This window comes from Odontesthes bonariensis, chromosome 2 (assembly GCF_027942865.1).
Source record: "Odontesthes bonariensis isolate fOdoBon6 chromosome 2, fOdoBon6.hap1, whole genome shotgun sequence".
Lineage (NCBI taxonomy): Eukaryota > Metazoa > Chordata > Actinopteri > Atheriniformes > Atherinopsidae > Odontesthes > Odontesthes bonariensis.
This window is the reverse complement of record NC_134507.1, coordinates 28,116,524-28,142,142: the sequence shown is the minus strand read 5'-3', so window position 1 is coordinate 28,142,142 and position 25,619 is coordinate 28,116,524. Positions and strand designations below refer to the sequence as shown.

The 25,619-nt window shown below is 41.0% G+C and overlaps 1 long non-coding RNA gene across 1 annotated transcript in view; it reads right to left on the bottom strand.

Annotated features, from left to right (window-relative positions):
- Positions 1 to 15,438: 15,438 nt before the first annotated feature.
- LOC142397543 (uncharacterized) overlaps positions 15,439 to 25,619 on the bottom strand; it is a 43,627-nt gene continuing 33,446 nt past the window's right edge. The window contains exon 3 of the long non-coding RNA XR_012772716.1: positions 15,439 to 15,617. This is a non-coding gene — a long non-coding RNA (uncharacterized LOC142397543). The remainder of the gene's footprint in view (positions 15,618 to 25,619) is intronic.

Below are 25,619 nucleotides of genomic sequence, written 5' to 3'. Positions count from 1 at the left end.
TACCTCGCACAAGCTGGGACAGGAGCTCCTAAAGAGGAAGCTGACCATGGTGGGAACAATACGGAAAAACCAGTCAGAGCTCCCACCTCAACTGCTGACTACAAAGAACAGGCCTGTCAAGTCTTCCATGTTTGCCTACATGGCTGACACATCCCTGGTATCCTATGTGCCAAAGAAAGGCAAGAATGTGGTACTCATGAGTACACTGCATGGGGATGGAAGAATCTGTGACCAGGAACGTCACAAACCAGAGATCATCATGGATTATAATGCCACAAAAGGAGGGGTAGACAACATGGACAAGCTGGTGACTGCCTGCAAACGGAGGACTCTACGCTGGCCACTGGTGATATTCTTTGACATGTTGGACATCTCAGCAAACAACGCCTTTGTCATTTGGATGGCACTTAACCCAGAGTGGAACAGAGGGAAGCTCCAGAAGAGACGCCTCTTTCTCGAGGATCTGAGAAAAGCATTGGTGAGACCACAAATTGAGGAAAGACAACATGTCCCCAGAACCCCAGCCTCTGCAGCCATCGTGAGGAGGATTCAGGAGGAGAATGCTGGTGCCCTGTCCATCCAACCTACAGAACCACAATCTGCAGAAGCTGAAGTAAGTGTGTTATGCTGTTGCAGTACATGTCTGGCACTCTGTCTTGTGAGAGAGAGAGGTGTTAGAAAAATTCCTGATCTTTTCATTATTCTAGGTTTTGAACACCAGCAACAAGAAGAAGCGGTGCGAAGTGTGCGGACCGCAGATACATGCATCAAGTGCAAAAAGTATATCTGCAACACACACACAGTAAAACTCTGCCCCTCATGTGTTGTATAGGCTAGTGGCTAAAGGCCATGTGTTCAATGGGGCTCATGTGTTGTCTTGACTGATGTGTTAACTCTATGTGTTCATGTGTTCAGGTTGTGTTGTGCACCTGAATGGGTTAAATTTCTGAGTTCAAAGAAATAAAAGTCAGTAGTTTTGAAAAACCTTGCTTCACTTGTGAATTTGTTTCCACTCATATCTTGATTTTAATTGATTTTCTTTATTACGTTTTAAATAATAAGTTATAAATGTGATCTAACAAAGGTAAAGGGCAAATATTAACCATATATACTGTTTATACGGCTTGTAATTGGGATGAAGTAAACATCTGTTGAGTTTTTTAACAGAAAAGTGCTTGATTGTGAGGCATTAAAAACCACAAAATGCTACGGGTCCACCAGAACCACAAACACTGGCTGAGTAACAACAATATGAACACCACACAAGGGTTAAGGCATTTAGTGAGACTGAGATGAGAGCACAGCATTTGAAATATAGGCTGTGTTCGAAACCGCATAATACGTACTACATACTACATATTTGCAGAGCGTTTACCCACAATGCATTTCGTTCCTCCCCGAGCCGAAATCAGCCGGCCTGAAGCTGATTTCGCTTAAGCTCTAAACTCTGTAAACTTTAGCAACATTTGAAACATTTTCAGGCGAGAAAGTAGTCGTTTAGATCCCCAACGTGCTGAAAATCTGACAAAATACCGGCTATTTACAATTTTTTTCCCACGAATTCGGCGCTACTAAAGCTAGCCGCAGTGAGCAAAGCACTTCCGGTTATTTTCACAAAATAAAATACCCGTTGCCTTTTATCATAGGGAAAGCCATTACGATACAATTGGTGCTTTTGTTTTGAAAACAGGAAGTGAACCTACCCTCGTTGTAGCTAGCTTGAAACTGCCGTTTTGACAGGAAATGACGATCGGCGACGTCACGTTACCTTGCATCTTGGGTAGTTTGAGTATGAGTAGTAACCTCATGATGCACACCCAACATTCCAGCGAATCTAGTATGCATCCGGGAACTTAAAAAAAGTTAAAGTTAGTAGTAGGAGTAGTAGGAGTAGTATGCGGTTTCGAACACAGCCATAGTCTTTAACTCTATTTGCCGTTTAGTTGGGTTCAAACATTTAAAAACATGCTAAGAATTATAAACTCATCCTTGGTGTCTGGTTTTACTCCCTTCTTGTCATGATATGTGGTTATAAAGTGAAGAACCCAAATGGAGACACAGATGTTGGCGGAGGTAGAAGGAAGTTAACTGATTTACTTTAAACCAGGGATGTCCAAAGTCGGTCCTGGAGGGCCGCTGTCCTGCAGGTTTTAGGTGTTTCCCTGCTTCAACACACCTGATTCAGGTTAAAAGGAGCTCTTCAAAAGATTGTTAAGTTCTGCACAAGCCTTTTAATGATGTGAATCATTGATCTGAATCGGTGGTGGTCGATTTTGAGATTTTGGGCCAGTCTACTCAATATGTCTTAATATGTGTTCTTTCAACCTGCTATAAAGAAAATGTTGAAAACATAAATTAAAATGTTTATTTTATTACATTTTGTTTACTCGCGGCAGTACGTTTCGCCCAAATTTACCAAAAAGTTATTATTCTGTTCTATTTACGATCTTTTATTGTATTGTATTGAGCTTGTATTCTTTATTAATAAGATTATTTTATTCAATATTAGTATTACTAAGGGCCTGAGCATTTATTCTGTTTTTGAGCAATTGTTTCTAATACAACTGTATTAAATTCCCCTATTTAAATCTTTAAATGCCGTTTTCTCAAAATCAGTTTTTTGTATTTTTCCAGAATCAATATCTCAGCCTATGGAGCACCTACTGACACCAAACTGTCCAGTCATACACTTAGCAGTATCCTGAAGATATTTACAGAAGGATTTGTTGATAAACCATTCCTGGCCTGATTTATGTGACATTATAATAAATAAAAAAATATGACGAAAATCAATGTTTTTTTAGGCAATGGTCAGTATATTTTGATTTCCTAGGAAATGAAAGCAGATATACTGAAATCCCTCTAGAATTTTGCACCTGGCTTTATCATATGTTCAGATCTAGCTTCCGGAAATATATGCAAATGTGCGCATTTTTAATTAAATAATGCCTAATTTGCATAATTAAACATGCAAATTTCTAAAACTTCTAATACATTTTTTTTCATACTTGTATAAGTAATCAACTGAGGAAGTTTCATGGTGATATCTTTTATTTTTAAAATATCACCCGATTCACCTGTAGTGTCTCGCCTTAAAGCACAAAACCCATCTGTAGTGACTCTATCTCTTCCTTTCTAATTTTCTTTTCCACACAGAACAAAAACTAACGGGACAACAATGGCATTCGGCAGAGTTAACGGGAGATCGGTCTTTACAGGCAGCAGCTCCTGTCCCTGCTTGCAACGCGGCATGATGCACACATCTTCATGCTCTGCGGCGGACTTTGAGAGAATTGGTGCCAACATGCTCTTATGTTTATTTGTGCTTCTGTTGTTCCATTTTCTCTCTTTCTTGCTCTCAATAACACGACACAGCGGGGAACAAAGTCGCTTTTAAACACTTAATCAAAGCGGTGCCTGCATGTGTAAATGTTCTTCAGACGGATATGTGTGTCTGCTCGCAGAACTCAATTATTGCTCTCATCATCCTGCTGGAAACGACTGTTTTTGTTGTATCTTAAGTTGGAGTTCAGTTTTGTTTATGTCTCAGGGTGCTTGTTAAACTGCACAGGGAGACTGAGTAGGTAGAAGAAAGCCTGTCTCGGCTTGTGGGTGTGTGTGCATGCGGAGGATGCTGCGAGTGATTTTCTTCAGGCTGTGATTACACGCTTCTGTTTTGTTTTTCAACCAACTGATCGGCCTGAATATTTTCCTCCGTCCGCTTTAAGAGAGCAGGCACCATTCTCATGCTGATTTTTGTAATTTACCTTCTCGACTTATAGTGTCGGATGTCACGGGACAAAAAAAAAAAACGGAAAACAAATAGTCAGTATCGGAATGAGACTTTTTCTCTTCTATTGAACGCGTTCAAAATGAAGAGCTACAAGGGGCACAAAGAATGGCTTCATACAGTTGGAAAATCAAAAGAAGCCTCTATCTGTCGACCTTGCACACAACTGTCCCTTTATTCTCGTTGATATGTTCTGGTACTGCCGGAGGAATGAAACCAGGCCTTTAGAAAGCTTTCTTTTTTGCTGACAATTTGGTGATTTCACCACGTAGGCAGGTTAAAATGAAGTGTTTATGTCAAAGCTAGCAATGCAGAAATTTCTACACCCCTCTATTCTTGATATATTGTGAATAAAACGGCCGATAGATGCAGCCTCTTTATTAAAACATGTGCAAACACAAGTTGAAATGCAGTACACAAAGTACAAACAGAGTTTTAAGCAGCTTGAAAGTGAATATCTTGTCTGAGCTCCTTTCTCCTCCAACACAGCCTGAACCCTCTCAGACGAGCTTTCTGTCCTTTCTTTAAGGAGTCTTCAGGAACAGTTCTCCAGGCTTCTTGAAGGACATCCCAAAGCTCTTCTTTGGATGTGGGCTGCCTTTTGTTCCGTTCTCTGCCAACATGATCCCACACTGCTTCAGTAATGTTGAGCTCCGGGCTCTGGGGAGGATTCATCCCTCCATCAGACCTGATGCCACTGATTTTCAGCCCACTTCTTGTGTCCTTTGGCACAGCTCAGCCTTTTCTCCCTGTTTCCCTTCCTTAAGAACGGCTTCCTGACAGCCACGCTTCCATGGAGCCCATTTCTGATGAGGCTTGGGCCAACAGCAGATGGATCAGCTGAAGGTCCAGATGCATCTCTCAGCTCCTGTGTCAGGTCTTTGCTGGATTTTTTCCTCTTTCTTAAGGACATCACTTTCAGATCCTGTTCATCTGCTGTAGATAGTTCTTTAGGCCTGACACTTCTTCTCTTTTGCAGTATCCTCAATTTTTCAAGAACACACCATGCTGAGAAATGCTGAGATATGCCAAGTTTTCAGCTAATAGCTCTTTCACATAAATCTAACATCTGTTTTTTTTTAGTTTTTTTTTTTAAACACTTTATTTTGGAATTTTTCATCTTACATCCTATAAACAAAAATGATACAGAGCATATTGTTAGGCAGTCCAACACCTACAGCATATGGTACAAGAAACAATTCTACCAGACTGCCGAGATAAGAGATCACATATTCCCCCCACCCACCTCCCTTCACAAAGAAAAACAACTAAATAAAAATTACAATTCCTAACAATGGGGGGCAAAAAAAAAAAAAAGAAATAAACCCCAAACAAACAAATAAATACATTTAAAAAAAGGGGTCAAAATAAATCAATTGAAGTTGGTGCATCCCACGCTTTTGTTTATTTTAAAGATGCAACTCCCAGGAGTTCTCCGGGAGTATGGAGCGTCGCACCCGTTGATCGGGGCTGTTTGGTCTCTGTATGACCGATGTCAGAGTCTGGTCTGCATCACTGGCAGTAAGTCGGATGTGTCTCCGGTGAGGGTTGGACTCAGTCAGAGCTGCCCTTTGTCACCGATTCTGTTCATAATTTTTATGGACAGTGGGACTGGGTTTGGCGGTTACCAGGGGAACGGTGCTTGTCTGACTGCATTGTGCCAAGTGTAAAGTTTGGTGGAGGGGGGATTATGGTGTGGGGTTGTTGTTCAGGAGCTGGGCTCGGCCCCTTAGTTCCAGTGAAAGGAACTCTGAATGCTTCAGCGTACCAAGAGATTTTGGACCATTTCATGCTCCCAACTTTGGGGAAACAGTTTGGGGAAACAGTTTGGGGAAACAGTTTGGGGACGGCCCCCTCCTGTTCCAACATGACTGCGCACCAGTGCACAAAGCAAGGTCCATAAAGACCTGGATGAGCCAGTTTGGTGTGGAAGAACCTGACTGGCCTGCACAGAGTCCTGACATCAACCCAATTGAGCACCTTTGGGATGAATCAGAGCGGAGACTGCGACCCAGGCCTTCTGTCCAACAACAGAGCCTGACCTCAAAAATGAGCTTCTGGAAGAACGGTCAAAAACTCCCATAAACACACTCCTAAACCTTGTGGAAAGCTTGGCCAGAAGAGTTGAAGCTGTTTTAGCTGCAAAGGGTGGGCCAACCTCATATCACACCCTCTGGATTAAGAATGGGATGTCACTTCAGTTCATATGCGTGTAAAGGCAGATGAGCCAATACTTTTGGCAATATAGTGTATCTATTAACTTGCATCTAAATCAACTTGCATTACAGCTGGTCTTAGTGTGGTGATTCGTAATCTTTGTATGTTTTATAGGTTTTTCCTTTAAGACCACCACAGAATAGCACTGCTTACTCTGACTGTTTTCTCACTCACTTAATCTGGTGTAAAAGACGCTCTCGTTGCATGTGGTGTTGCCAGTTTGCTAAGCTACAACTCTCGAGTGAGCAATCTTCTGTGTCTTTAATCTCACGACCCTGGATGAACTGTTCACAATCCCACAGTGCTTCTCCGTGCTGTTTGTGCCATCTGGCCACCAACAGGATTGCAAAATGGTGCATTTAAGGACAAGAAGTTAAATGAGAAAAAAAAACTACTTAGAAATTGTGACAAATTGATGGTTGGCGCTGGTGTTGAGTAACTGGTTCTGGCGAGTTTATCTTGTGTGGAAAACGTCTCATAAGACGTGGTACTTCCTGTGTTTGTCAGAGCGTCGGTCTCTTGTTCTCTACTTTGAAAAGTGGCAGTGACATCACTTGTTCTCTTCATAGTTCTGCTATTATGACCTTTGAGGTGTTCAACAGAAATATGCTGGTTCTCTACCCATTAACTCTGTATTTCTGTACTCAAAGTGCCCATTTCTTCACTGGACAAAAGAAGAAATGAGCAAAAACTCTCACCTTTCTCACAGTGGTTCTCATATCTAGGTTTTCCCGACACCTGGACCTTCAGCTTTCAGGACATTGGGGAGGAAAAAGTAATACAATAAGGTTGAATAAAAAACAAAACGGTTCTTACAAAGTCTTAGATAAGTCTCAGATAAATACTTTGACATTTCATTTACACCATTTCATTATTGAGTTAACAGAAGCTAAGACAGATTTGAGAAGCAGTGAATGAAAACAAAGTTAATTATAACTGCTTCCATGGGAACTAGGAGGGTGAGTAAGAGCCAGGTGCTGCTAATCAGATGAATTGACTCATCATCAGAGCACCTTGACGTGATGACGTCTGTATCTCCAATCAGATCTTTCAGAAATGTATCTGAACGTGAAAATATTATTATTAGCTATTAGCATGAAAATATTCATGCTAATAGACATGTTAGTGTAATCCAGATGTTTACGTAATAGACGATGAAGACGATTGCAGCGAAGCATCATGTAAACATTGTTCAGCTAAAGTTTTCTTCATTTTTTTTACCCCCCTTTGATTTGCTGCCCTGTTTGTCTGCTTGTTGAAGCTTAAACGTGGTCGTGACTAAAGGAAATCCACTTGGGAGGAATGAGTATGCAAGGGCTTCCTCCCACTTGATAACAGTGAAATGATTCTCACAAAGAAAATCCTCGACAGAGCCCTGCCTCATACACACAGGCTTCTTTAAGAGAAGCAATGAACTCCACAAAGTTACTGCCAGTGTCTTTTAAGGGCGTGTATACACTTGATTATGAAAAGCTTTCTTTAGTCGTTTGCAATCAAAAAAAGGCACTGCCTGGAAATAAATGTGTTTGTAGTGATGGACACAAATTGAGCTTTCTTATTCATGACTCACATCACATTCACAGTTATGTGCTCATGCTTATACCTCGTTTTAGTCTTATGCAGTATGCACTAGTGTCACACCGCAGTGAGGTCAAGCTGGTTTTTGTCTCGTCTCATGTATTGTTTCGTCATTTCCTGTTTTATTTTGAAAGATTAAATTCCCTCTCGTTTCAGGTCACTTGCCCTTCCTCTCGTGCTCCAGTCTGATTGTGGTATGAATGATTCCACCTGTTCCCCGTTACCCCGGTGTGCTTGAGAGTCTGTGTCTCCCCCTGTCTTGTGCCAGTGTGTTGTATCTGTCCGACCGTAGTGCATCACTCTCGCCTTTGTCCCAAGCCTGATCTTTTGCCACGTTTCTCAAGTTTGCCTGTTGGTATTCATCCTCGATAAGAGAGTTTTTTGTTTTCATGTTAAAGTTTGATAATTAAATCCTGTTAGAGTAACAGTGATAGCTAAGTTTATAGCATTCTTGTTTTTTCCTCCTTTAAGGAGTGACTTTGTTTTGTAAAGCTTTCTCAGTCTAGTTCCTCCGTTTTTAAAGGAGAGGTGTTTTGTTTTTCCTCCGCAGCAGGAGTGATCTTTAGTTTACCTTAACGTTTAATAGATCTTTTGTTTGTTCCTCCGTTTAGTGGAGTGATTTTGAGTTCTTGATAATTTTTATAGATATACTTTTCCATTTTGGGAAAGTATATTATTATACAATTCTATAGCCTGATTTGTTTCTCTCTGGAGGAACTTGTTAAACATCTGCCCTCACTAATAAAAGCTTTGGAATTACATCTCCTGCGTCCTCCATTCCCTGGGTGTGACAGTACACACTGGCCAGAATGGACGCAGCAGGCTCCGAGCTTTTATCCGAGGCTCTCGCTTCCCAGAGCGACCGCCTCTCTCGGCAGGAGGAGCAGATGGCAACTCTCGGCCAGAGGGTCGACAACCTCGCCCAGAGCCAGCTGACCTTTCAGGCTACCGTCTCCGGCCAGATGGGACAACTTGCCCACCAGCTACAGCAAGTCCTGGGGCGTCTCGATAAGGATGCACCTGCAGCGGCTCCAGCTGGTCCCACGCCGCAAACCACTTCCTCCCACTACGGCGCCGGTACTCGACTAGCCTCTCCGGAGCGATTCTCTGGAGAAGTTGGTCAAAGTAGAGCATTCATCAGTGACTGTGAATTGCATTTTGCACTAAACCCGCATGAATTCTCCACAGACGTCCACAAGATCGGCTACATGATCCCGCACCCGACCGGGAGATCGTGGGCCAGGGCAGAGTGGGACAGAGGCTCCCCACTTTGCAGCTCCCACCGGGTTTTTAAAGAGGCTCTACGCAAGATATTTGACCCAGTCACATCGGAGCGGCAGAAGGCGAGAGAATTAAGCGGACTCAAACAGGGTCGGGAGTCAGTCTGCGATTTCGCCATTCGTTTCCTGACGCTGGCTGTGGAGAGTGGCTGGAACGACCGGGCGCTTTATGATGTCTTCCTGAAGGGACTGGCTGTCCCTATTCAAGAGCTGTTTATCCCGTTGGACCTGCCTGCGGACTTGGATTCACTCATCGCCCTTGCTGTTCGGACGGACAACCGACTTAGGGAGTTAAAGGTTCATCGGGGAGAACACCAACGATTGCCCAGATTTCTTCAACCCTCTCGTCCTTCCTCACGGTCACCCACAAGCGGACCTCCACCCGTTCGTCCTCACACTCCGCCTCCTGCCGGAGGAGAGGAACCCATGCAGCTGTGCAGAGCTCAGCTCACACCGGCAGAGAGACAGCGCCGCTTTAGAGAAGGATGGTGTTTTTACTGTGGGGAGACTGGACATCTCATCACTGCATGCGCTATCCGACCGTCTCGGGTGAAAAGAGACTCTGTGGTTACAAGCTCCACGCCACGCAAACCGTTCATTGTCAAGGTAACACACAGAAACACCACTCTTAACCTAGAGATTTTAGGCTGATGAAAGCCTCATGGATTGGGACGTAGCTAAAAAAAAAAAATGAGAACCGGTAACCATGGTCACAGATAAACATCAAGAAGACATTCAATTTTATCTGTTCCACTCTCCTGCTCGCACTCTAGTTTTGGGATACCCATGGCTCACCAAACATAACCCACACATTGACTGGCCATCGGGCAAAATTTTGGGATGGGGAGGAGACTGAGGGAAGGTGTCTGCAGACCAAGTCTGGAAAACTGGTTCACGCTGCTGTAATCACTGTTTCTGTCCCTGTCACAGAGTTCCAGCTTCCAGACTTAACCTCGATTCCCACCTGCTACCACCACCTTAAAGGGGTCTTCAACAAGGACAAAGCCACGTCTCTCCCCCCACATCGGCCCTACGATTAACCTCATCCCAGGAGCTACTATTCCCAAGGGCCGACTCTACTCATTATCACAACCGGAGCAACAGTCCATGAAGGACTACATTGAGTCATCGCTGAAGGCGGGACTCATCCGCCCTTCTTCATCTCCTGCTGGAGCAGGATTCTTCTTTGTCAATAAGAAAGACGGTTCACTAAGACCCTACATTGACTACAGCCCGCTAAATGACATTACAATAAAAAAATCGTGATCCACTTCCTTTAATGTCTTCAGTGTTTGATCAACTTCAACAGGCCGCCATCTTCACAAAACTGGACTTACGCAATGCTTATCACTTTGTCCGCATAAGAGAGGGGGACGAGTGGAAGACCGGATTTAACACCCCTAGTGGTCACTATGAATACCTCGTCATGCTTTTTTGGTCTCACCAACGCTCCTGCAGTCTTCTAGGCCATGATAAATGATGTCCTTAGAGACTTTCTTGATCGCTTTGTTTATGTTTATCTAGACGATATTCTGATTTATTCACCAGATCTGGTCACGCACAAACTTCATGTTAACCAAGTCCTTAAACATCTGCTTGAAAACCATTTATATGTAAAAGACTGAATTCCATGTAAACACCACCACCTTTTTAGGTTTTATCATTTCTCCCGGTAAGGTCCAGATGGATCCCACCAAGATCAGTGCTGTGGCCGACTGGCCTACCCCAGAAAACCGCAAGAAGGTTCACCAGTTCCTGGTATTCGCAAACTTCTACAGGCGGTTCATCAGAGGCTTAAGCGCCATCGCTGCCCCGCTTCATGCCCTCACCTCACTTCTGGTTAGTTTCCACTGGGGGCCGAAGCAAGAAGAGGCGTTCCAGCGCCTTAAACAACTCTTCACCACCGCACCCATCCTCACCTTGCCTGACCCACAGCGCCAGTTCGTTGTGGAGGTGGACGCTTCCAGTGAGGGCATCGGGGGAGTCCTCTCCCAAAGGGCCGACTCTGACGCTTTCCTCTTCCGGCTGAGCTCGGCGGAGAGGAACTACGACGTGGGGAACCGGGAGCTGCTGGCGGTCAAGCTCGCTTTGGAGGAGTGGAGACACTGGTTGGAGGGGGCAGCCCATCCATTTATTGTTTGGACTGATCAAAAAAACTTAAGTATATCAGGAAAGGCTAAACTAAACTTGGAAAATGGAAGGATTTGCAGCAGGTAAAGTGGGAGGGTCTATTTTAAAGTCCCATTCACAGTCTCGATTGACATGCAGACAATTACCCAACAGAGGGCATTTTTCATTCACCACTTCAAATGAACGCCTAAATAGATTGAAGATAACGTCAAATTAGGAGTCAAGAACAACACCCGTTCTCTAATCATCACAAAGCTGTGACTAGGGATGCACCGATTCGCTTTTTTCACTACCGATATCTGAGGTTTAGTATCGGCCGATCCAGAAAAATAGTGCAGAATTATGGTAACAAATGGTAAGTTTCATTGTGTGGAAAAGACTGGGATCATTATTATGTGCAAGGCAAGATCAGACTTGACTTAAACATTTCTTTCCTATTTTTAAAAAAAAACAGATATAAATGTACTGAATTACTTATTTATTTAATAATTGTGCACCAGTAAAACGATCTTAACCATAAAAATATAACAAGTGTAACTGGTTCAGTCAGTGCAGTTTGGGATCCAAAACAAAATATTAAATAATAAAGGAGCTGAAATTGAGAAAAAAAAACAATAGCTTCACCAGCTTGGTTGGTAGACTTTCAAAATAAATAGCAATCAGCTCTTTATATAGTTTACAGCAAATGGGAATTAAACATACATTACAAAAGCATCTGAACAAAACAATAGCTTCCCTAGCTTGGTAAAAACTAAAAATGAAAAAGAGAGGAAAAAAAGAAACGGCCGATATGGATCGGATTGTCACTGATATGATCTCGAATTTTCTTCGATATTGGTACCAATATCGGATCGGTGCATCCCCAGCTGGGACACTGTCAACTAAACTCAGTCAGCCATCTGCTACTGATCGGGTGATAAATCCATCCACACACGTTGGTAATGCCAATAAAGAAACATGATGCAGTGAAATGAATGTAAAGTCATGCCTCTAATCAGGACGCTATTCAGAGAATCTCTTGGGGAAAGACAGAATATTAGTGGGAAAAGTCAAAAATGAAGTGTTAATGAGTTTAAACTGCTTGAGTAATAACTATAATACAGATATGTACTACGGTACTACGCAAGTAAAAGTAATGTGCCAATGAGATTTATATAGTTCATCAAATAATGCATTTTAAATTGAGGGAGCAGTGTTTGATATATATTTAACCAAAAAATGGTAAAGAAATCCAAAAGATACTTAATTTATTTCTTATCAACAACTTTGATTTCTATTTGAAACCAACATAAGGATTTGGCTTTTTTCCCCCTCCAATCTTTCTGTATCTTTTCTGTTCTCGAGAGTTTTAAACTGGCCTTCTTTAAAGTTTCAATCGCTCTGTAATATTTCTTCAACTTTTGAGATTCTTTTTGATCTCAGAGAGAAGTCAGAGAACTCTCCCAATGAGCTGAAACTATTCTCACCCAAAACTTTTACTCAACTCAATTCATACATTTCAGTATTTCCACAAACTGTATTTACATCGAGACTCAAGTTGAATCGCCAGCTCCAAATCCGAGACCAGAAAAGGGTGGAACGCCCTCTCCGGGTCGGGAATGAGATCCTTCCCCAAGTGGAGGAGTTCAAGTATCTCAGGGGTCTTGTCCGGGAGGGGATGCTCTTTAAAGACTGATGTATGATAACTAATTTTGTGTGAACAAATTGATATTTCAATCCACGGTCCATGGGAAATTCAAGAAAAAAAAATCTTAATATTGTTAGACACAGTATTGTAGTTAGTTGTAAAATAAGCTCAAACTATACAACTTTAACCCCAAGCTGATGCAGGGCCACATCGTTTAAGGTATTTCTGTCCAGATGCTCTTACTTTCACCTTTAAACATTGGCACCGCTTCTGCAGATGATTTTCTTCACTTACATTTCCCCATACATGACCACATTTCTTCTGGGAAGATGGTTTCATGTCAACTTTCCAGTTTTTAACAATGTGTTGGAGAGTTTTTAGCATAATTTTAGTATTGTCAGGAGTCGTCTGCATAAATTGGGGTTGAACAACGGTTTTACAGCAGAGAAAATATCAACCACTACAGGAAGGGCGGCGGTTCGATACCCGCTCTCACCACTCAAAAAAAAGATTGGTGAAACTGACAGCTGGAGGAGCCCTTGAGCAAGGCACCGTACCCCATGCTCCCTGTGCACTGTAAATGGCTGCCCACCGCTCCAGTGTATGGCATCTGTCTCCATGAGTGTGTCAACAGGTGCCAACCTGGATGGGTTAAAAGTGGAGGACAAATTTCGTGTGTATGCATGAGCCAATAAATCTGATCTTAATCTTCATCTTAAAACTTTCCTTTCCTTCCAGTTTACTTATTTTTGGCCAGGCAGAGTAAATACAGACGTATACAAAACAAAACAATGATTTCTATTATTAGGACAACAAATCTCTGTGGGTTAAACCATTGCCTTCAGTATAAGAGGAATGGCATAAATTCCAAGTTGTGAGGGGTCAACAAGCTGCATCTAAATAACTGTAGGACTGTTCCTTTTCTTTGCAAAGTGATCCATTAATGAGTCCAGTTTAGCAAGGTGTCTCCTTTAATGCTTAACCTTCTGTTGATGTCCTACTTTCTCCTTGTGATTTCTCTGAGAAATTATTTTTCTACATAAACTAAAATAAGGCAAAATCCTTCTTTGATCTTTAGAGCATTAAAAGAGCAAAGTTGGAGAAGTCAGTTTTTCCTCTGGGATATTTTCTCTCCTATGATAAACGACGATGACGCAACGTGAGTTCAAGCACAAAAAATTAAATGGGAAAGAGCAGAGACACAGCGGGGTGTTGGGCTCGCTTCATGTCGATAAAATTCTCCCATAATGAAACTCTTCTCCACCCAAAACTAACCGCATGCTATTTCTGAAGTCAGAGCCAGAGCACAAAAACTCTACAACAGGGCTTCCTCCCATATTTCAACTCATTGGAGTTATTTTACATTAAATGCTTTTCAGTGAAAATGTTTTGCAATCAATCGGTATCTTTTAATGAATTTATTTTTCATATTAAAATGCATTTTAGATTTGACCACCTTCTCGTTCTGACTCTCAGGGTCTGATATTTGTCTTTACTTAGAGAAGAGATAAGATTTAACTTGCATTTATCACTGATAAAATGTAAGACGTTCAAACACTTTCTTTCTGTTCAACAAACATGCTCAACATTTTTAGAACATAGATCCATTTACAGGGGGGGTTTGAACCCCTCAATTACGACTTCATCCCCCTAAAAGAGATACAGATAACAGATTTGGGGGGGTTGAAACATTTATCTTTCTTATCCAAATCATAAATATTTACAATACACAGTATATTCCATATTCATGCCAGGAAGATGCTTTTTTTTTTTTTTTTAAACATGTTTATTGCACATTTTGTTCATTTACAAACGTTGAACAACTTAGAACAAGAAGGTACATACAAGAAAAAAAAAAAACAACGATAATAATAGGAATAATAATTATTAAAATAAAATTAATAAATAAATAACTGGAAGAGGGGAAAAAAAAAGGGACGTTTTTAACCACAAAACAAAATATCATTGCTTGTGTGAGAATCATGGCGTTAGAGAGATAAATGAATGAAAAATATGTGAGTGAATAAATAAATGCGTATATCTATATATACATACACATATACGTATGTGTAAAGGTCTAAATGTGTATACTAAATCAAGTTATGAAGATAGTATGAAAAGATGGATAAATCTTCAGTTCAGCTCTATCATTCCAGTCATCTACACCCCAGAAGTGGACTGTACCATTTCACTGTCTGTCTGCCAGTCACTGGCTTTAATTCGCGCCAGAGTGCTGTGTTGCTAGTAGCCGTAGATGAACGTAAGTAGCTCTCTAACTGCTTTATTACACTTAAGTTTCTCACTTTCAGAGTTTCAGAGTTATATTGTGTCAGGTGACTTCAGATTTTCCATCTAAATGTAAAATGTCATTGTGTGAAAGTTAGCTTACATGTTATTAAATGTTAGCTTTGTGCCCTGTGCACGTCACTCTAGTAACCTGCAGGTGTGCACTGTGGTCAAGTTGTAAACAATACCTAAAGCATGCTGCGTTGCCAGGTTTGACAGTTGCCCCATTTTTACACCCTGGAGAAAATATTGACCCCCCCTTAATTGTCACTCTATTATTCGCACATTGAGAACAAGTATTCAATTCAGTTCAATTGAATTCAGTTTATTTATATAGCGCCAAATTACAACAAATGTCATCTCAAAGGCACTTAAATAATACAGTCCAATTCAAGCCGATTGGAGTTCAATTCATTGCAATCTTCATCCAATTAATTAAATTAAAAATAATCTAATTCATTTATACAGAGCCAATTCAAAAACAATTTCCCAGCTAAGGAAACCAACAGATTGCACCGAAACTTGTCTTCAGTCCAATCTCCCGTCCTGAGCGTGCCTGAGGCGACTGTGGAGAGGAACGACTCCCTTTGAACGGGAAGAAACCTCTGGCAGAACCAGAACCAGGAAGGGTGGCCATCCGCCTCCACCAGCTGGGGTTTGAGAAGACAGAAGAGGGAAAAAACCCACTGTAACACCATTCAAAGGATACCTGTTGGAACAGGGAAACACGAGTTAATGACCACAATAATGTCACATGTACATAATATCATTTGAGAAATTAAACAGGGGAAAAAGAGAGTAAAGTGAGGAAAGGTGTGACAGATGAGGCCCCCCAGCAGTCTGGGCCTATAGCAGCTTAACTATGGGATGTTTCAGGATCACCTGAGCCATCCCTAACTATAAGCTTTATCAGAAAGGAAAGTTTTAGGCCTGGTCTTAAAGGTAGAGAGGGTGTCTGCTTCCTGGAAGTATAAAAGATATCTTCAAATAAAATCAAATTTAAAAAAGTAAAGACATCTCAACAGACGGGAGCTAAATCCATAATAAAATGACAACTGAGGTTCATGGTCGTGGAGCTAGAGATTTTTATTTTTCTAAACTTTTTAATGGAAACGGCAGCAAATCAACTTTTTATCACACTGCATACATCATGACTTGCCTTAAAACAGGCTGCCTCCTAATGTCTACTGTATTCTAATCTCTTTACACACAAACGCACCCAAAAAAAACCCTCATCCTGAGATACATTAGTCTGAAATGTGTGCAGTGTTGCTTAAAAAATGCACAATTTGTGTCCATGAGCACAACTAAAATGATCATTTTGCAATTATCACTTTTATGTGGTGAGACCAAGTTGGCTCATATCGTGCTCCTGGGACATCTGAAGGGTGAGAATCGCTGCTATGATTCACTTTGCAAGAACACGGACGAAAATAATCTTTTTTACTAAACTATTTCTCCCAAACAGCACATTTGGATTGGGAAATAGATTAGATAGCTTTCATAAAACTTAAGTTGTTACTGTGAACTTAATGTGTTGAACTGCAGACGGGGAACACTTTTGGAGTCCTCTGAGTGTGTTATATTCTACTTTATGGAGGATGATGCAAATGCTTGAACTGGAAATCACAAACTGGAGAGGATGCCGGTTTACAGAGTTCGTTTTATTGGGTAAACGGGGAAAGAAAAAGTGCATTAACTTTAATAAGACAGATGATGCAACTGTGAAATCCATGCACAGCACCTCTGAGATAAAGATCTTCTAATTATGATACAAACATTTTTTTTGGTTACCCGTCCCGTGTTCATCTGTGGAATGGAGTGAATTCTGTAGTGGCTGGATTATCTGGTGTTAAATCCATGTCCCGCTGATTTAAAAATCTGTAAATCTAATCGGTTTCACTGATGGCAAGATTGTGTTACAGTGGCGGAGTTGTGCTTTGGGTCACTGGACATTCAGTGTGGGTTTACCGTCCACTCAGATCCGCAATTTAAATGCGTCTTGAGTGCCCACATGGATCCGTGCTGTATGCAGCAGTGAGAAGACTTTCTTCTGCAGGTTTCCTTCTGATTTATTGTTTCCTTTTTAACACAAATTCAGCGGCAGGATGTTTATTCATCAATTAGCCTGCTAATAATGAATTATGAGAGGCATTTTGTGTGTCGTTCTGCTCCTAAGGGGGTGTCTTGCTAGTAAAACTAGCCTGTGATAGCTTTGCTCTGACCATCCAATCAGAGGACGGAAAACCTCTGACGTCATTGTGGGCCAGCTAGCTTTGAAATCTGATTAGTTAAAAAAACAGTTCCATTGCTATATAGTTTAGCTAAGATAGGCCAGCACTACTGATTCTGAAGGCCCTGGGCAGATTAGATTAACCCTGGCAACACAAAGAGACTGAAATCTGATTGGACGAAACAACGACAATCCACAGGCATGTAGAGGCAGCACAGTCAAGAGAAACGTTACAAAAAAAAGAGAGAATAGACTATTGGAAGTAAAATAATACAATTTCATTGAACAAATATTATAATTTCATAATTATAATATTTTTTATAATAATAATTGTATAATATTTATTTTATAATTAATACAATTTCATTGAACAAATATTATAATTTTATAATTAATATATTTTTTATAATAATAATTTGACAATAATTTTTTTATAATTAATACAATTTCATTGAACAAATATTATAATTTAGTTTGTAGATATAAGTAAGTGATTCTGATAGTGTTTAGGCCAGCAGAGAAGGCCTTGCTGGCCCTGACGGCCCATCACTGGTGTGTTATTAATCCCATTGGGATGCTGTGGGTTATGGAGCTAAAGGTGACTGGTTAAATCCAGATTTAAAATTTGGAAATAAAGCGAGGAAACAAAGCATTCTGCGTTATCTTTACTTGAATGTCCCTTGTGATGATTCAGCTACAGCGCTGAAGCTCATGACTTTCTTTGCATATTTTACAGAACTTGAAATAGATATTCTCTTGTCATCTTTATAGTCATTTCAATATGTAATTGCACCTGTGTAATCGTCCTGCTGTGTGCAGAGAGTTTGATTTTTCAGAATTATTATTTTTTCATGGTAATGTCATCATGATTATATCCGGCTTCAAATCGGCAGATTTAAAAAGCAGCTGAACAGATTTTTTTTCAAAATGCGAGCACCTTTCCATCAATTAAGGTATCAAAGCAGACTGCAAACTCAATTGCCTACATTTTTATAAAGAAACTTCCAGAAAGGCGGTGTATTCAACATTCTGCTGAGCACAGATGGTAAAAAGATAAACATCAAAGTGTAATGCAGAGCTTATTTGAATCAGAAGTGTGTGTCAAAAGATGTACACATGACACATCCTCATTCTTGTCGTGCTTCAAAAAAAAGTGTTCGGCGTTGTTATCCTTAACAGCACTCAGACTTCACTGGAGCCAGAATACACAAAAGACGAGTGCATCAGCGCAGGCAAGAGGAAGAAGAGTCTGAAAAGAAATGAAACAGCATGAGCGAGAAAAAACCCACTAAAGCTGTAGTTTAGAAACAGAAAGCAGGAAGATGAATACAACTGCAGTGCAGAGAAGAGGTAGAGCATCGGCATCAACAACTAGGAACCATATTGACCTCCAAACATCCACTTAACAAGCCTGAAAAGTCAATTGGCGTGAAGGAGAGATCTCGAAATCAGGGGAAGGATTGTCAACAGAGTGAAATTACTGGTAGGAATAATGGTCAACAGCACACAATAAAGATGTTTTCCAGTCTGTAAACTTGTTTGTTACCATGAAAACCAGATTTTTTTTTAAAAAGAAATGATTGTATCAACAAATAAAAGGAGATATGGATCACTTTTAGTTCAACCTCAGTGTCCCAGAGGAACTGTTCAGTTGTCTTTATCATGAAAATTTAGAGAACAAGATGTTTCTATAGACCACGTGGATTATTAATGTGAAACAGGCTGTAAACATAAATGATTAAGGCTCTAAAAATAGACTTACTTTACAGATTTCTTGATCCAATATAGTTTGGACCCATAGCATGACAAACTTTGCACCTGAGGAGCAACAAGCCTGTTGGCTTTATCCCTCAGACTAAGCAGGTGAATAACTGAGCTTTATTTCTGCCTGAAACGTTATGTTCTGTGTCCCCTGACAGACCTGAGGTGAGGACAGGCTATTTTCAGCACCCATATTGCACTGCTGCCCTGCTCCAATTTGACTGACAGCTCAGTTTGAGGGTTGAAGAAAAGCTTTGTGTTACCTGTGGATGATCTGCCAATCACAACCGGACCAACTGATGTTGTTTGGCATGATGGCGCGAGTGTGTGGGAGGGAGTGTGTTTGTGCATCTGTGTGATGTGTGCACATGCCTCTGGTGTGAGTCAGGGCTGTAGTAAAGTTAGGATCATGGGAAAGTTTGGACTGTGCAGAATCTGAAGTGTGTCAGTTGAATTACAAGGAAGCTGAAGTCCTTCTGATCCTGCAAACTTCAGCACCGAAGACGGTGCTGCACAAATCACACAGCTGCCTGGACTTGGATAGTTTCGCATTTATATTTAAGCGGGTATGTATTTCCTTCTAAATGTCAAGACAAACGTTATACACAAACAGCCATATATAAGCATGCACTACATTTGAAAAGTATGGGAATGCTTTATGCACAGGCTGTCACGGCCTTTAAACATATAAGAGTCAGAAAGTGAACTGTGTTGCTCTAGAATCCTGCAGCTTGCAGATTATGTTCAATATAAATTATTTTGCCTTTTATTTGGATGCATGTTAGGCCAATATGTTTAAATTTATGCAACTGTTTAGAGAAGTTGCAAAAAAACATGTACATAATAATAATAATTATTTTATTTATTTATTTATTTTTTACATTTTCTTTCATAATTCATATTTAAAGATTTCCTTTTTTAATTGAGAAAGTATCACACTCCGAACTGGAGGACTCCGACGGAACAAAATTCCAAAATCAGTATCGGTTTAATTAATCTGGGGTTTGGAACACGTCAGGCAAGAACAGACGAGGCAAAGGTCCAAAATCTCTGGTCGTAAAACATGCAAGGGGGTCAAAAAAACGTGATAGAAATGCATGAACGACTGACAAATGACAAGAAGAACACGCAACAAACATAAGAAAACAATGATGCACAGGTGGAAACAATTAGGATGGCTGTGTTCCAAACCGCATACTTCTCCTACTAATCATACTAACTTTTTGAGTTAGCGAGTCTGAGTAAGCAAGAAGTTCCCGGATGAATACTAGATTCGCTGAAATGTTGGGTATGCATCATGAGGTTACTACTCATACTCAAACTACCCAAGATGCAACGTAACGTGACGTCGCCGATCGTCATTTCCTGTCAAAACGGCAGTTTCAAGCTAGCTACAACAAGGGTAGGTCCACTGCGTTGCTCACTACGGCTGGCTTTAGTAGCGCCGAATTCGTGGGAACAAAATTGTAAATAGCCGGTATTTTGTCAGGTTTTCAACACGTTGGGGATCTAAACGATTACTTTCTCACCTGAAAATGTTTCAAATGTTGCTAAAGTTTACAGAGTTTAGAGCTTAAGCGAAATCAGCTTCAGGCCGGCTGATTTCGGCTCGGGCAGGAGCGAAGTGCATTGTGGGTAAACACTCTGCATACTGTCTGATCGATGAGTATGTAGGATGTAGTATGTGGTTTCGAGGAACTGAGGAATGTGGAGGAACCCTGCTTATGATGCAGCCCTTTCAAAGTCCTTTTTAGTTCCTCTTCCTTGATCATTTATGCACTTCCTGTCATGTGAAACATGTGTAAAAACTCAGCATGCAGAATGGAAGTATGTAGTTTGCAAGTATGTAGTATGTAGTATGCGGTTTCAAACACAGCCGATGACAATAAGACGGTGACAGGAAGTGACTACCAAAATAAAGCAGGAACAAAGAACACACCACAACTGTTTTAATATAATTTTTGTTAGATATATTATATATATATATATCATATTTATGACCACCATCTGTGGCCCAAAATGTGCAAACGACCGTCCAACACTTAAATATTAAAATTGCTTGAAAGTTTTAGGCGTTTTTTGAGGGAAAGATATTCACAGACCCTGTGGACTAACTGAAAGATTATTATCATGACAGGAAGAGATAAAAGCAGCACTAAGAGACAAACTTTTTCATTAGCCATCTCGATCTAGTTTGTGCCCTAAGTTGACTTTCTACTGCAATCTTGTTTTAGTTAAATGTAATTAATGTTACTCTTTCTTTTAGTTTTTTATTTTAATGTCACGGATTATTTCAACATGAACACGCTTCCCTTTATTTAAATGCATAGTTTCTGCACGTGAAGTACTGCCTTTACTGTCTTTTGAAAATTGCTAAGCAGACTACCTCCTTAGTGTCACACCTCATTACCTCAGTTTACTCCTTTCAATTAGTGTTATATGACGGTGTTTCTGTAAATATTTTCCACAGCTAATGAACCCGTTTTCTTCAATCAGGCATCAATTTCCCTGAACAGACAGTATCAGTACGTAGGTATGTCTGAAGATGGTTTGTTAGTGCAGCACAGTTGAGAGAAATTAGACAGAATTAATGAGTCATTTCTTCATATCTTTTGAGTCCGTGGTCGACGGGTGTCTGGTTTTCACTTTCTCCTCGAGGGAAAACAGCTCAGCACAGGCCTGTTAACTTAAATTAAAACCAAGAATGAAGACGTGGCGTGCTTTGTTCATTGGCAGTTTAAGTGTCGTCCTTTTGCGTTCGCCTGCGTCATGTTTTCACAATCTTTAATTACATTTAGGAAAACACCAGCTTTTAAACACCAGCTCAAAGAAATGCAGCTCATCAAACTCTCCCAACACTCACGTTTTTAATTCTCAGTTGATGCCCGAGGTAAATTAATTCCAGTTCACATAGTCCAAGAAAAAACTAAACATTGTGCTTTTTATTAAACTATAATCAAATAAATGATTCCAACATATTAAAAAAAAGTCCACAATGGGAGGTTTGGGGCCCATGATGGTTGAGTTATACTCGGCTGTCATCTACTAGACCCGAGTTTTTTTTCATGTTAGATCTCTAAATGCTCACCCAGATGTATTTAAAAATTAATTTCACTTGTGCTTTCGGTCTTTTTGCTTTTGCTTTACTTTTGGTGCAGCCATTTTAAACCGGACTATAGCTCATTCAGCGCATCGACGCCGCCGCAGCAGCGTCTATACACGGAGTTTGCTGCTGCTAGTTTTGTGCAACATGGTATTTTGGAAATACGCAATAACAAGCCATGTTACCAGCAGCAGCAAATTCCGTCTAAAGATGCTGCTGTGGCGGCACGTGGCGATGACGTCATCCCAGTAGACGCGTGTGTAGAAAGCCCCCGATAACAACAACACGGCAGCTCTGAGCTAACAGTGCAATAGTAGGCATTCATTCATTGTGTAACAATGGTTAAGTTGTAAAATTCCACTTGCTTCATGTTTAAGTGCAATGGGGAAATTGTGCCCTACATTACACACATTGAGTGTGGTGGGTGCATACTGGATGTGTACTTGACACCAGCTTTTGCACTTTGTTTGATATAGTAAGACACTCTACATGCTAAAGCTAAATGCTAATGTGACTCTCTGTTTCAGTGTGCTGTGCGAAGCTGAACCGATTGCACTGATGCGAACCTGTTAAGTTCCCACGCAGGAAATAAAATGTCTTATCGTCCAGAAACTCCTTTTCTTCCTTAAATAAACACAACGCAGAGTTGAGGGGTTATTTGGCCTGCCCTATTACCGTGGAGTGAAGCAAGAATCGGTTACAATTGGTCTTAAAGTATTGTTGAAATAAAGATGGATAATGCCTTATTTAGAGGCTGTATTGTCTCTGTCCTGTTCTCTCCCGTTATATGGATATACGCCGATCTCCAGTGATCTAAATATCTTTCGAAGTACCCCGACTTTCACCAAGCTTTTACCAAAAAGGTGCAAAAATTATATTTTTCAATGCCTGTTGTCTTCGTATAGGAAAGCATTCAGGTAAAGTGATACAAACCTTAAGACAAACTGCATGAAGGTGACAGATTTGTTTAAAAAGAATGTATTTAGGCCTGAAAGATGATTTTTAACCATCTGAAACTACATAACAACAGCCCCGGATAACAACAACACGGCAGCTCGGAGCACAGTGCAATAGTACGCGTTCATTCATTCATTCGTCTTAAAGTGATCTAAATATCTTCCCAAGGACACCGACTTTCACCAAACTGTTATCGTTGAGTTGATGAACGTATTATGACAGAAATAAGCTCCATGTTTAAAAAAAAAAAAAAAAAAACGATCTTCCCCTTTAAGTTTTAAAAACTAATTTTTGGGGTTGAAGAAAAGGTGACAAGTCCTTCCTCATCTGCAAACTACAGGCATTAAAATACCCTCCCATTAAATCTATATCTAGCATGCGCAGATCCCAAATATGCCGTCCCACAAACATATGCACTCACCTGAACGGTGCACTTCTCCTCATAACTGCATATCACTTTGGAATCAGAGCAAACCTCACAACCCCGACTGTCTCCACCGTCCCCTCTCTAAAGCAACACTTTCCCTACAAGGCGCCTCATTAAAGATTTACGCCGCTCACCGCTCGATGAACCAGAGGGAGACAGGTGGGAGAGCCGGTGAAGGAGGGGCGGGATGGAAATGAAGGAGGAAGGAAAGCGGAAGGAAGGGAGATGTGGACACTAGTCCTGACTTTTATCTCTAAACATGTAACAGCAGACAAACCAGCTTAGATACAGATGGTCATATAGATCAACTTTGAAATGCATGTGCAACAAGTACAATGTTGATGAGGTTTGGTCCTCCGAGCACTCCCCATCATTTCCTTTCTTTTGCACATGCAGACAGACATAATCCCGACTCGCAGTCCCTGTACCTCTCACTCTGCTGCCTGAAGCCGTTAGGAAGATCAAAGTGTGTAAATGTGTTTGACGCAGCACTCCACTCTCTTCGTTTACTATGCTGACTGGTTTGGACTTGAAAGAGTTGTCATTGAAATGAACTTAATACAGGAGTGCATTTGAGACTGGAGTGGATTTTGGGAGGAAATATTGTAGATGGCTGTGTTAGTGTCCTGAAATACATATCCTTTTCTTACTCTGGGTTGCCATTTTCTTTTTTTTTCTTTTTTTTTAGGGCTGGACGAGTTAACTCGTTACTGTCGCGTTAATTCTTATTCTGTAAAAGTCTGTTCCTGTCTGCTGCGGAACCGGAAAAGAAAGTAATCGGCGGATCCACCAAACATGGAGAAGGGTACGGAACTTTTACTCGGCCATTTTCATTTTAAAGTTCTTCCAGACGGCGGAGTCGACAGAACCAAAGTCATCTGTAAACACTGCCAAGTTGAATTGTCTTCTCAGCGTAGTAGTTCCAGTCTAAAATATCACTTAAAGGGGCACTAGGTAGCATTTTCACCTAAAATGATCGCCTTCAAGAGTTTAACAAAGGTCAAACAAGTCAATGGTAAGAGAATGAAGCCTGTATCGCTCCCAACAGGGGTCTGTATGCTGAAAATCCCATATGTAACTTCGGCAGGAGCGACCCGCTTCTGAAGTGTCGTGATGTGCGAGAAGAGTCGTTTGTGTTTACGGCACTTAGCTAGGTACTGTATGCTAGCTGTAGCTGTAGCTATGTGTTCGCTTGCGTTGAAGAGCCAACACCAAGCGTTTCATATTCTTCCTTTCACAGACTGAATATGAAACGTTCGATGTTGGCACTTCCCATCTTTGTGAAATTTCTCCAAGCGTGATCTTGTTCATCTACCATACTGACCTGCGTTTTAGATCGTGAAGAGACAGGTGATGACGGTGCTCTAATTCCCCCCTGAGTTCGAGACGTAGCCTAGCTTCAGAAATACACGGACTGACCTGATTAGAATAAGAATAGCGTTTTGATCCGAACAAGAATTGTTATGTACAAATGAAAATTGATTAATTTGTGATTGTAATCGGAAATGTGTAGAGCTAGTCTGCGTTTATTGCGGCGTGTGTTGGTAGTGCCTGCGCGCATCTGTCTAAGATGTAACTTTTGTAAGTGTCTGCTAATACAAAGGAATCACTCCACGAATACACCATGATGAGGGAAGAATCCCATTCAAGATCAGCAACAGTCCATCCATCCATCCATACAGCCATTATGTGCCGCTTGTCCGGGGATCGGGTCGCGGGGGCAGCAGCCTGAGCAGAGAAACCCAGACGTCCCTGTCCCCGGCCACTTCCTCCAGCAACAGTATTATAGCATATTATCTTGAGTTCTCTCTTCAGAAAATCTCTGATTATAGTATCTTACGTGGGCAGTCTACACTTGTGAATCAGATGACCTAACTGCACTGACTAAATAACACAACGGCAGCATTCGCCACGATGTTTAGTTAGTGGGTGTGTACAGGTGGGCATTTTTACGACAGTGTAGAATTTCAGTTTGACCAATAGAGATCGCTATACTGCCGCTAAACTACCTTGTATCCCTTTAAAGGCAAAACACACAACTGATAGCAGCAAGTCATTCAAGGAAACAGACAGTGGAGCGAGGCTTCTACATAAAAACTACAGAAAGATGCTGATGTTAAAAGTGTGTTTGCACAACAAATGTTATGGCACTTTCATTCATATGGCAGCACATTTAAAATAAAACTAAATGCTAAAAGCTATACACTACTTTTGAATTCATTTTTGGATT